At 39.7% G+C, this 10416-nt stretch overlaps 1 non-coding gene across 1 annotated transcript; it reads right to left on the reverse strand.

Moving 5' to 3' along the window:
- Positions 1 to 8554: 8554 nt before the first annotated feature.
- Positions 8555 to 8662, reverse strand: LOC112730947 (small nucleolar RNA R71). The gene has a single exon (XR_003166747.1). It is a non-coding gene; the product is annotated as a small nucleolar RNA R71 (small nucleolar RNA).
- Between the last annotated feature and the right edge of the window lie 1754 nt (positions 8663 to 10416).

Below are 10416 nucleotides of genomic sequence, written 5' to 3' on the forward strand. Positions count from 1 at the left end.
ACCTCAGCCTTCAACCTTATAATCCTCTGAGGTGGGTAAAACTTGGCAAGAAACTTGGTTACCAAATCATCCCAGTTGTTGATGCTGTCCCTTGGAAAAGATTGCAACCATTGAGTGGCCTTGTCCCTGAGAGAAAATGGGAATAGCATCAGCTTGTAACTGTCAGGGGGCACTCCATTAGTTTTGACAGTGTTGCATATCCTCAAGAAAGTGGATAAATGTTGGTGTGGGTCCTCAAGTGGTCCTCCACCAAAAGAGCAATTGTTCTGAACCAAGGTGATGAGTTGTGGTTTGAGTTCAAAATTGTTAGCATTGACATTTGGAGCCAAGATGCTGCTCCCACAATGTCTAGGATTTGCAAAGGTATAGGAAGCCAAAACTCTCCTCTGGGGTGGGTTGTCATTCTTGTTGTCTTCTCCACCTGGTGGATTAGTTAAATGTTCTTCCATCTCTTGGAATTCTTCGTCTGATTCCTCTTCTCCAACAATATTTTTCCCTCTTTCAGCTCTTCTTAACCTCCTGAGAGTTCTTTCGTCTTGTTCATGAAAATTGGGTATGGTTCTTCTTGTACCTGACATACAAGCAGAGCATGAGAAATGCACAAAACCAGTGACACTTCAATTTACTGCCAGATTGAAATGTTAGTTAGATTAAGCAAAAAATCAAACAGTTAGTGGGTTAGTCGAAAATTAAAGAAAAAGTGCTTGATCTAGATCCCACCTCACTTAATCATTGTCAATCTAATCAATCCCCGGCAACGACGCCAAAAACTTGATGAGTATTTTGGTGAAAAATAAATTTCCTCCAAAACACACAAATCTAACCGGCAAGTGTACCGGGTCGTATCAAGTAATAAAAACTCACGGGAGTGAGGTCGATCCCACAGGGATTGAAGGATTGAGCAATTTTAGCTTAGTGGTTAATTTAGTCAAGCGAATCAAGATTTGGTTGAGTGATTTGTGATTTGCAGAACTTAAATTGCATGAAATTAAAGAGAGCAGGAAATTAAATTGCTGAATCTTAAAGAACAAGAAATTAAATGGCAGAAACTTAGAGTGCAAGAAATGTAAATTACGGAATCTTAAAGTGCAAGAAATGTAAATAGCTCGAAATGTAAAGGGGATTAGGAGTTGAATTTGCAGAAATTAAACAAAGAAAAGTAACTTGCATCAAACAAAAGAGTAAAAGAAGGTTTGGGTTGAATCGGATCTTGAAGCAGTGAAGTAAATGAACATTAAAAGCAAGAAACAAAATGTAAATTAGGAATTCAGATCTCAGGACCCAGAGACTAGAAAGCCAAGTCTAGATCTCAATGCCTTCCTAGATCCAACAAGAACAATTGCAAGGGAATTGTAAATTGTAAGGAAAGTAGATGAGAAGCAAGTAACAGAAACGGAAATTAAATTGCAGTAAACAAAGCAGAGAGATCCAAGGATGAGATTGAAACAGAATTCCTTCAATTCTCCAACCCAAGATCCAAGACAATTGCAATTGAAATAGAAAGCAATAAAATGAAGAGGAAGAGAAGTGAATTCTCTTTCTCCAAGACAAAGAAATTAAAGATCACTCAATATCCAAAGCTCTCCGAAAACTATTTTGAAAATTAAAAAAAAAAAGCTTCCCGAAGAACATGAATTCTATCCTATTTATGCACTTTCTTCCAATGATCTTCAAGCCTTGAGTTGGGCCTTTGCTCTTGGTGGAATTGGGTTGAAAGAGGCCTTGGTTGATTGCTCTTGAAGTTTGGAGAAGAACCAAAGTGAACCAATTGAACCGGGTTTGAGTTTTGCAAAAGTTGGACCAAAAGTTGGAGCAAAAGTTAGGGGTCTAACTTTTGCTCCAACTTTTCATAGCAGCTAACACCACTTTGCTGATATGAACGTTGGTGCCAACGTTAGGGGTCTAACTTTGGCCCTAACGTTGGCCTTACCTTGTGTACTTGTGGCGCCAATGTTAGCCACCAAGTTAGGGGACTAACGTTGGCACAAACTTTTGCTCCTCCTTGTGATTTTCATGTGCCAACGTTAGCCACCAAGTTAGGGGGCTAACGTTGGCGCAAACTTTTGGTGCCCAGGGAGGTTTTCTTCATGCCAACGTTAGCCTCAAAGTTAGGGGGCTAATGTTGGCACAAACTTTTGGTGCCCAGGGGTGAATTTCATGTGCCAACGTTAGCCTCAAAGTTAGGGGGCTAACGTTGGCACAAACTTTTGGTACCCAGGGAGTAATGGTCAAGTTCCAACGTTAGCCTCCAAGTTAGGGGGCTAACGTTGGGGCTAACTTTTCAACCAAAAGTTTGTGCAAAAGTTTGATGCTAACTTTAGGTCCAGCTTTTTGCTTCCTGGTTCAATTTCACTTATTCCATTGTCTTCTCTTTACTCCTAGCTATTCCTTCTTGCTTCAACCTTTCTCCAAGCTTTCTTCACCTATAATTAATCAACCAAACACATCAAAGCTATGCTTAAAATCATGAGATATTCATTCTTTCATAATATGTGACAATTATAGTATAAAACCTCATGAAATAGCATGAATTCATACATGGTTGATTCAATCAAGGGAAACATGAAAATCTACCTAATTGGCTTGCTTGTAGCTCAAGAAAGTGCATAATTCTAATGAAAACAAGAAAAAAAAGACTAGTTAAAATAGGCTAAGATGACTTGTCATCAAGAAGCTATGCCAAATTATATATCAAATCGAAGCCCCGGACGTTAGCTTTCCAACGCAACTAGAACCGCGTCGTTTGGACTTCTGTAGCTAAAGTTATAGCCGTTTGAGTGCAAAAAGGTCAGGCTGGACAGCTTAGCAATTTCTCCAGCTTCTTGTATTCCTTCCACTTTTGCATGCTTCCTTTCCATCCTCTGAGCCATTCCTGCCTTGTAATCTCTGAAATCACTTAACACACATATCAAGGTATCTAATGGTGATAAAGTAAAATACAAATACTAAAAATACTATCAAGGTATCAAAATATCCAAAATAACTAATATATACAATAATCCCAAAAGTGAAATAAAGTAAAATGCAAATACTAAAAACAAAACAAAATAAGGCAAGAATGTCTGAAATGGTCACCAAAATGAAATTTCGCCGACGACGGCGACCTCCCCACACTTAGAAGAAAGCATCGTCCTCGATGCTACGACTCAGACTGGGTGAGAGGGTCAACGTTCGCATCTGGCTAAGGCTGTGGCTCTGGTTGTGGCTGTGGCTGTAGCTCCATAGGAGTCTATAGTGTCTCTGTGGGAGCATATGTCTGTGTAGGTGCCTCTGCCTGCTAAGCCTCCTCCTCCCGATCCTCCTCCTCCGCCTCAGACTGGTCGGAAGGAGTATCGGTGTCGGAGGACATTTCGACGCCCAGTAATGCCATCATCCGACTCAAACGCTCATAATGTCGCTTGTTGCGATGTTAATTCTAATCCATGTGCTCCAGAAGGCGCTGCACGAGTCGGTAGGTCGGCTGGGGTGCTGATTGTGGTAGTGCTGGTCTGGTAGATGTAGCTGGTGCTGTAGAGAGGCCGGCTACAGCTGAAGAAGAGGACGGCCCAGATGCTGCAGCTGTGGAAGCTCGGTTTCCACACGGGCTGGTGGTCTGTCACTCACCCACGTCCCCCACGGAATAACCTTCTCCTTTCCGTGGACTGCTGGTAGTGACTCATCATCTGGAAGCCATGGTACTCCAGCCCTGTGAGCAAGCTCCGTGACCAAACTAGGAAAAGGGAGGGTGCCCCTGATATGGGCTCGCCACATGAACTTTCTGATAAGCTGGGGAAAGTACAGCTCCTTCCCCTCAATGATGCACCCAATCAGGACTAGCATGTCAACTGGAATCTCCGTGAAGTGAGAGCTAGGCATGGCTTAATGGGCAAGTATCTACTACCATATCTTAGCCTCCTTCGTCAAATAATCAAATCTCATCCCCTTGGGTTTCACTTTTGAAGCATCCATCTCCCAAGGGCCGTCCAGCTGGGCAACCACACTCCTCAGTGCATCATAGTCAAAGGTTAGGCTATGCGTCTCCGCCTCAGCCCTCTGAAAAGTGTCCTTGTCACTAACTTTGGGCTGACAGTGGAGGACCTCCTCAATATCTGCCTCTGTCACCATAATCTGTCTGCCTCTCAGGTGAACCGCATCAAGGGTCACTCTGAAGAAGTTGCAGTAAAACTCGCGGACCTAAGACTCGTTCACTCTGGCTAGCTCTCTATCCAAGAAAGTCCAGCCCCTCTCCTCAATCCGAGGCTCAGTAGACCACCTCAAATCGGAGGGGATAGCTAGTTTCTTCTCCAGGTTGAGATGCCGTCGCTGAAAGAGCGAAAACTGGAGCTCACAATAAAGATTAGCAAACCTCTTTGAGTCGGCAGGAGGCATGAGCTGATCTGCCTTCTCCTTGTCAGAGAGACACATCTTAGAATAACCGGAGGTTGCTGATTGATGAGCGGATAATTTATACGCTTTTTGGCATTGTTTTTAGTATGTTTTTAGTAGGATCTAGTTACTTTTAGGGATGTTTTCATTAGTTTTTATGTTAAATTCACATTTCTGGACTTTACTATGAGTTTGTGTGTTTTTCTGTGATTTCAGGTATTTTCTGGCTGAAATTGAGGGACTTGAGCAGAAATCAGATTCAGAGGTTGAAGAAGGACTGCTGATGCTGTTGGATTCTGACCTCCCTGCACTCAAATTGGATTTTCTGGAGCTACAGAACTCGAAATGGCGCGCTTCCAATTGCGTTGGAAAGTAGACATCCAGGGCTTTCCAGAATTATATAATAATCCATACTTTTTCCAATAATAGATGACATAAACTGGCGTTCAACGCCAGCTTTCTGCCCAAATTTGGTGTCCAGCGCCAGAAAAGGAGCCAAAACCAAAGTTGAACGCCCAAACTGGCACAAAAGCTGGCGTTCAACTCCAAGGAGGACCTCTACACGTGCAACACTCAAAGCTCAGCCCAAGCACACACCAAGTGGGCCCGGGAAGTGGATTTATGCATCAATTACTTACTCCTGTAAACCCTAGTGACTAGTTTATTATAAATAGGACCTTTTACTATTGTATTAGACATCTTTGGACGCCTGGTTCTTAGATCAGAGGGGCTGGCCATTCGGCCATGCCTGGACTCTCACTTATGTATTTTTCACGGTAGAGTTTCTACACTCCATAGATTAAGGTGTGGAGCTCTGCTGTTCCTCAAAGATTAATGCAAAGTACTACTGTTTTCTATTCAATTCATCTTGTTTCGCTTCTAAGATATTCATTCGTACTTCAATCTGAATGTGATGAACGTGACAATCATCATCATTCCCTATGAACGCGTGCCTGACAACCACTTCCGTTCTACCTTTGACTGAATGAGTATCTCTTAGATCTCTTAATCGGAATCTTTGTGGCGTAAGCTAGAATGATGGCGGCATTCAAGAGAATCCGGAAGGTATTCCAAGTAGGATTCAATGATTGAATGACTGTGACGAGCTCCAAACTCGCGATTGCAGGGCGTTAGTGACAGACGCAAAAGGATAGTAAATCCTATTCCAGCATGATCGAGAACCGACAGATGAATAGTCGTGCCGTGACAGGGTGCGTTGACCATTTTCACTGAGAGGATAAGATGAAGCCATTGACAAGGGTGATGCCTCCAGACGATTAGCCGTGCCGTGACAGGGCATTGGATCATTTTTCCGAGAGATGACCGAAAGTAGCCATTGACAGTGGTGATGTATCACATAAAGCCAGCCATGGAAAGGAGTAAGACTGATTGGATGAAGATGGCAGGAAAGCAGAGGTTCAGAGGAACGAAAGCATCTCAATTCGCTTATCTGAAATTCTCACCAATGAATTACATAAGTATTTCTATCCCTATTTTATTATATTATTTTCGAAAACTTCATAACCATTTGATATCCGCCTGACTGAGATTTACAAGGTGACCATAGCTTGCTTCATACCGACAATCTCCGTGGGATTCGACCCTTACTCACGTAAGGTATTACTTGGACGACCCAGTGCACTTGCTGGTTAGTTATGCGAAGTTGTGAAGATATGTTTAGACCATGGTTCTGTGCATCCGTTTTTGGTGCCATTGCCAGGGAATCAATTTCGAACAACAATTCACAACCTGAGTAGCAATTTCGCATACCAAGTTTTTGGCGCCATTGCCGGGGATTGTTCGAGTATGGACAACTGACGGTTCATCGTGTTGCTCAGATTAGGTAATTTTCTTTTTGTTTTGTTTTCAAAAATTTTTCAAAAATCTTTCAAAAATTTTTCTTTTGTTTTCGAAAAAAAAATGTTTTCAAAAATAAATTATTCTATGGCTTCAGAATTTTTAAGAATGAATTCTAGTGTTTCATGAAGCATGTTGAAGCCTGGCTGGCTGTAAAGCCATGTCTCAATTCTTATACTCAAGAGAAGAGCTTCTTTATCTTTCTTAGCCAATTGGCTGTTGAATGTAAGGAATGTCAGGCGTGTCATGTTTGAGTTACATACTAAAGCTTGGCTGGCTATTGAGCCAAGCCTGACCCTTTGATTGGAGCTTTAGAGCATAAGATTCCTGGAATTCATATTCAAAATTTTGAATCCTTATTTTTCTTTTTCTAAATAATTTTCAAAAAATATAAAATAAAAATCCAAAAAAAAATTAGAAAATCATAAAAATCAAAAAAAATATTTTTCTGTTTCTTGTTTGAGTCATGTGTCATGTTATAAGTTTGGTGTCAATTGCATATGCATCTTGCATTTTTTTCGAAAATTCATGCATTCATAGGTTCTTCATGATCTTCAAGTTGTTCTTGGTAAGTCTTCTTGTTTGATCTTGATGATTTTTTGTTTTGTGTTGTTTAATGTTTTTCATATGCATTCTTGAATTCTTAGTGTCTAAGCATTAAAGAATTCTAAGTTTGGTGTCTTGCATGTTTTCCTTGCATTAAAAATTTTTCAAAATTGTGTCTATGATGTTCATCTTGACATTCATAGTGTTCTTGGTGTTCATCTTGACATTCATAGCATTCTTGCATGCATCACATGTTTTGATCTAAAAATTTCATGCATTGCATCTTTTTAGTGTTTTTCTCTCTCATCATAAAAATTTAAAAATCAAAAAAATATCTTTCCCTCTTTCTCTCTCATAAATTTGAAAATTAGATTTGACTTTTTCAAAAGTTTTTAAAATCAAGTTGTTTTTATGAGTCAAATCAAATTTTCATTTTAAAAATCTTATCTTTTTCAAAAATCAAATCTTTTTCAAATTTCTTAGTTATTTTCGAAAATTCCAAAAATATTTTTCAAAAATCTTTTTCTTATTTTTATCAAATAATTTTCGAAAATAACATAATCAATTAATGTTTTGATTCAAAAATTTCAAGTTTGTTACTTGCTTGTTAAGAAAGATTCAAACTTTAAGTTATAGAATCATATCTTGTGATTTCTTGTGAATCAAGTCATTAATTGTGATTTTAAAAATCAAATCTTTTTCAAAAACTAACTTCTATCATATCTTTTCAAAAATATCTTCTTATCTTATCTTTTTCAAAAATTTGATTTCAAAATATCTTTTCTAACTTCCTAACCTCTCATCTTTTCAAAATTTGTTTCAACTAACTAACTAACTTTTTGTTTGTTTCTTAACTTTTTCAAAACCACCTAACTAACTATCTCTCTCTCTAATTTTCGAAAATGTATCCCCTCTTTTTCAAAAATTTCTTTTTAATTAACTAATTATTCTTATTTTTATTTTAAAAAAAAATTTGAAAAATACTAACATTTTTCAAAAACCATTTTCAAAAATCACTAACTCTTTTTCAAAAATATTTTTCGAAAATTCTCCCTCTCCCATCTTATTCTATTTATTTATTCATCTACTAACATCTAATCTCACATCTCAACCCTCCTCACAGTTGTGTTTCTTCCATTATATTACATTCTTTGTCTCCCCCTCTTCTTCTACTCACACAGGGATCCCTATACTGTGGTATAAAGGATCTCTATTATTATTATTATTTTTCTGTGCCTTCTTCTTTGTCATATGAACAGGAGCAAGGATAAGAACATTCTTGTGGAAGCAGATCCAGAACCTGAAAGGACTCTGAAAAGGAAACTAAGAGAAGCTAAATTACAACAATCCAGAAATAACCTTTCAGAAATTTTCGAACAGGAAGAGGAGATGGCAGCCGAAAATAATAATAATGTAAGGAAGATGCTTGGTGACTTTACTGCACCTAATTCCAATTTACATGGAAGAAGCATCTCCATTCCTGCCATTGGAGCAAAACAACTTTGAGCTGAAACCTCAATTAGTTTCTCTGATGCAGCAGAACTGCAAGTTTCATGGACTTCCATCTGAAGATCCTTTTCAGTTCTTAACTGAATTCTTGCAGATATGTGATACTGTTAAGACTAATGGAGTAGATCCTGAAGTCTACAGGCTCATGCTTTTCCCTTTTGCTGTAAGAGACAGAGCTAGATTATGGTTGGATTCTCAACCCAAAGACAGCCTGAACTCTTGGGATAAGCTGGTCACGGCTTTCTTAGCCAAGTACTTTCCTCCTCAAAAGCTGAGCAAGCTTAGAGCTGATGTTCAAACCTTCAGACAGAAAGAAGGTGAATCCCTCTATGAAGCTTGGGAAAGATACAAACAGTTGACCAAAAAGTGTCCTTCTGACATGCTTTCAGAATGGACCATCCTGGATATATTCTATGATGGTTTATCTGAGCTATCAAAAATGTCACTGGACACTTCTGCAGGTGGATCCATTCACCTAAAGAAAACGCCTGCAGAAGCTCAAGAACTCATTGACATGGTTGCAAATAACCAGTTCATGTACACTTCTGAAAGGAATCCTGTGAACAATGGGACGCCTATGAAGAAGGGAGTTCTTGAAATTGATACTCTGAATGCCATATTGCCTCAGAATAAAATATTGACTCAGCAAGTCAATATGATTTCTCAGAGTCTGAATGGAATGCAAGCTGCATCCAACAGTACTCAAGAGGCTTCTTATGAAGAAGAAGCTTATGATCCTGAGAACCCTGCAATAGCAGAGGTGAATTACTTAGGTGAACCTTATGGAAACACCTATAACTCATCATGGAGAAATCATCCAAATTTCTCATGGAAGGATCAAAAGCCTCAACAAGGCTTTAATAATGGTGGAAGAAACAGGTTTAACAATAATAAACCTTTTCCATCATCCACTCAGCAACAAACACAGAACTCTGAACAAAATACTTCTAATCTGGCAAACTTAGTCTCTGATCTGTCCAAGGCCACTGTGAGCTTCATGAATGAAACAAGGTCTTCCATTAGAAATTTGGAAGCACAAGTGGGCCAGCTGAGTAAAAGGATCACTGAAATCCCTTCCAGTACTCTCCCAAGCAATACAGAAGAGAATCCAAAAGGAGAGTGCAAGGCCATTGACATAAGCAAAATGGCCGAACCCAATGAGGGAGAGGAGGACGTGAATCCCAAGGAGGAAGACCTCCTGGGACGTCCAGTGACCAATAAGGAGTTTCCCTCTGAGGAACCAAAGGAATCTGAGACTCATCTAGAGACCATAGAGATTCCATTGAACCTCCTTATGCCCTTCATGAGCTCTGATGAGTATTCCTCTTCTGAAGAGAATGAGGATGTTACTGAAGAGCAAACTGCCAAGTTTCTTGGTGCAATCATGAAGCTAAATGCCAAATTATTTGGCATTGATACTTGGGAAGTTGAACCTCCCTTGTTCATCAATGAACTAAGTGATCTGGATCAACTGACATTGCCTCAGAAGAGACAGGATCCTGGGAAGTTCATAATACCTTGTACCATAGGCACCATGATCTTTAAGGCTCTGTGTGACCTTGGTTCAGGAATAAACCTCATGCCCTTCTCTGTAATAGAGAAACTGGGAATCTATGGGATGCAAGCTGCTAAAATCTCATTAGAGATAGCAGACAATTCAAGAAAATAGGCATATGGACAAGTAGAGGACGTGTTAATAAAGGTTGAAGGCCTTTACATCCCTGCTGATTTCATAGTCCTGGATACTGGAAAGGAAGAGGATGAATCCATCATCCTAGAAAGACCTTTCCTGGCCACAGCAAGAGCTGTGATTGATGTTGACAGAGGTGAACTAGTCCTTCAATGGAATGAGGACTCCCTTGTGTTTAAAACTCAAGGATCTCCCTCTGCAACCATGGAGAGGAAGCATGAAAAGCTTCTCTCAAAACAGAGTTAATCCAAGCCCCCACAGTCAAACTCTAAGTTTGGTGTTGGGAGGCCACAACCAAACTCTAAGTTTGGTGTTAAACTCCCATATCCAAACTCTAAGTTTGGTGTTGGAGAGTTTCAACAATGCTCTGAACATCTGTGAGGCTCCATGAGAGCCCACTGTCAAGCTATTGACATTAAAGAAGCGCTTGTTGGGAGGCAACCCAATTT

Source organism: Arachis hypogaea, chromosome 12 (genome assembly GCF_003086295.3).
Source record: "Arachis hypogaea cultivar Tifrunner chromosome 12, arahy.Tifrunner.gnm2.J5K5, whole genome shotgun sequence".
In the NCBI taxonomy this organism is placed as follows: Eukaryota; Viridiplantae; Streptophyta; class Magnoliopsida; order Fabales; family Fabaceae; genus Arachis; species Arachis hypogaea.